The sequence below is a fragment of the Trichechus manatus genome, unplaced genomic scaffold (assembly GCF_000243295.1).
Source record: "Trichechus manatus latirostris isolate Lorelei unplaced genomic scaffold, TriManLat1.0 scaffold00013, whole genome shotgun sequence".
Classification (NCBI taxonomy): Eukaryota; Metazoa; Chordata; class Mammalia; order Sirenia; family Trichechidae; genus Trichechus; species Trichechus manatus.
Window position 1 is genome coordinate 22,361,243 of NW_004443949.1, and position 2,545 is coordinate 22,363,787.

General features: G+C 40.5%; 1 pseudogene; it reads left to right on the forward strand.

The window, feature by feature from the left end:
• The first annotated feature begins 428 nt into the window (after nucleotides 1-428).
• On the forward strand, nucleotides 429-815 carry LOC101345948 (60S ribosomal protein L26-like 1 pseudogene; annotated as a pseudogene).
• The last annotated feature ends 1,730 nt before the right edge of the window (nucleotides 816-2,545 follow it).

A 2,545-nucleotide genomic window follows, 5' to 3' on the forward strand; every position in this document is an offset into this window, starting at 1 on the left:
GTTGGACAAGAATGAATATCTACTAAACTTGCATTAAAACTTCTTCCCTAGTGGCACAGTGGTTAAGAGCTCGGCTGCTAACCAAAAGGTCAGCAGTTCACCAGCTGCTCCTTTGAAACCCTATGGGGCAGTTCTGTTCTGTCCCATAGGGTCGCTATGAGTCAGAATCGACTCAACGGCAACAGGTTTGGTTTGGTTTGGTTTAAACCGTTGGGTAAATTGTCTGATACTCTTTACAATTACAGTGAACTACAATCACATTTATACTATATTTTAGATATTTATTCATCTCTGGTTAAAAAGATGTAAAAGTTTTAGGAGCCACCTCACAAATTAATGTGCTCAATGGTGTTTCCAAGCCTTGTGGTACTTCAACATGCAGGTTTAGCCTTAATAGCGGGCAGGCAGGGCTGCCTGGCGCTTGGTAGATGGTCTTCACGAAGTTCAACCACTTGGTGACCCTGGACAGTAGCAAGAATTGCAAGCCATTTCAATGTCCCCTCGCATGTGCACAGGAAGATCATGTCACCCCTGCTTTCCAAGAAGCTGCAGCAGAAGTAAAATGTTCACTCCATATGCCCACCCACAAGGACGACAAAGTCCAGGTGGTTTCCAGACACTGCAAAGGTAACTACACTGGCAAGCTATTCCAGGTGTATAGAAAGAAGTATGTGATCCACATCGAGAGGGTGCAGCAAGAGAAGGCTAATGGCACAACTGTTCATGTGGGCATTCACCCAAGCAAGGTGGTTATCACCAGCCTCTCATTGGACAAAGATCGGAAAGAAGTTCTTGAGCGCAAAGCCAAATCTTGACAAGTTGGAAAAGAGAAAATGCAGGAATGAATATAACCTGTTGTGCAACCACAGTTTAAATGTAGGTTTTTAGCCTACTGTGTGTTCCTTGGGAACTGTCAAGATGTCTCTGGAACATCTGACTTCCCTCTTGTTTTGTTATTGATAAGTGGTTCTGTAAATCTACCTTTGCAATTTTGATTAATCATTTTATAAATAAAAATTGGAAATGTTTCCTAAAAAACAAAAAATAGTGGGCAGGCAGCTCACGAAAGGGAAATCCGGCAGAAGGTAGAAAGACAAAAGCCAGGATAGTGAAGGACAATGGGAAACATCTTAGGATCAGCCATACTATCCTTTGAGGAAAATGGAAGGCATTTAGAGCTTCTGCAGATACTACCTCTGCGGTTTTTCTTCTATCTGATCTCTCCTTTACTTTCCTATTGTCACTACCTTTGTTCTGGATCTCATCATGCCTGATATGAGCTACACAGTAATCTGCTAAGGAGTTTCTAGTCTCCTCCTTCTGTAAATCATCCTTTGCCTTGCTACCAAAGTCATCTTTCTAGAATACATGTTTGATCTTACTGCATCACTCTTCAAAACCCTTTTCTAGTTCCCCATTGCTTAGTGGGAGTCGAAACTTCTTAGCAAGCAACATAAGACCCTTCATAATCTAAAGCAATATAAGACCTTTTTTGAAACCCTCCAATTTTCTTCTCCCTCTCCATCTCCCTCACCCTTACCCACCACCATCTCCCAGCTCCTTACACAAATCCTAGCGCACCAGGACCTAATTACATTTCCCTAAGCAAACCAGGACATTCTCACCACCCTGTCTTGAAAATGCCGTTCCACCTACCTAGAATGTCCCACTTTTTTTTTCCTGTGCACTCTATTTGCAAGGCCTTGGGCCAAGAGCGTCAGAAAACCTCTAGTGCCTGGGTTCATTCATACGAAAAAGGAGCAACAATGCAGGCAGGACCAACTCAGATATCTCCTGTGACCCCTTCCCCTGTCCTGTCTCCCACAAGTTAGAATTGATACCTCATATGGGTCCCCGTAGCATTGCATACCCCTTTGCTATGTAATATTTATCTCAGTATCAGTGTGCATTATTTTGTGAAAATTTTTAAACTCTTCTCCCCATGCTACCCAGAAGCTTTGCTTTGCATCTAATAACTCTACTTTCTCATTTTACTACATGGATATTTTTATTTTAAAAATAACTTACTATAAGTAGTCTAGTTTTTAATCTTCCAAACTTATGCATGTACGGAGTATATGTGTGTACACACATATTTTACCAAAATTTGGATAATACTTTATATAACACTTTGTTTTCATGTATAGTTTATAAATAAACTACATGCATCGATCCATTGTAAATTTTCAAAATTTATAATATTCTTATAAATGATAGTCTATTTTGACTTTAATTCTCCATTTAAGAACATATAGAGCTACCTTGTTCTTATTAATGACTGTATATTTTTATATATATATACACACACATACATATATATATATAAATGTAAGTATATACAAAGGAGCCTTGGTGATGCAATGGTTAAACTCTCAGCTGCTAACCGAAAGTTTGGCAGTTTGAACTCACCGAGGGGCTTCAAGGGAGAAAGACCTGGTGATCTGCCCTGTAAAGATTACAGCCAAGACTCCGGCAAGATGGCGGTCTAGGCAGAAGCACCACGCCGTCCCTCCACAACAAAGATCCGAAAAACTAAGCCAAACAG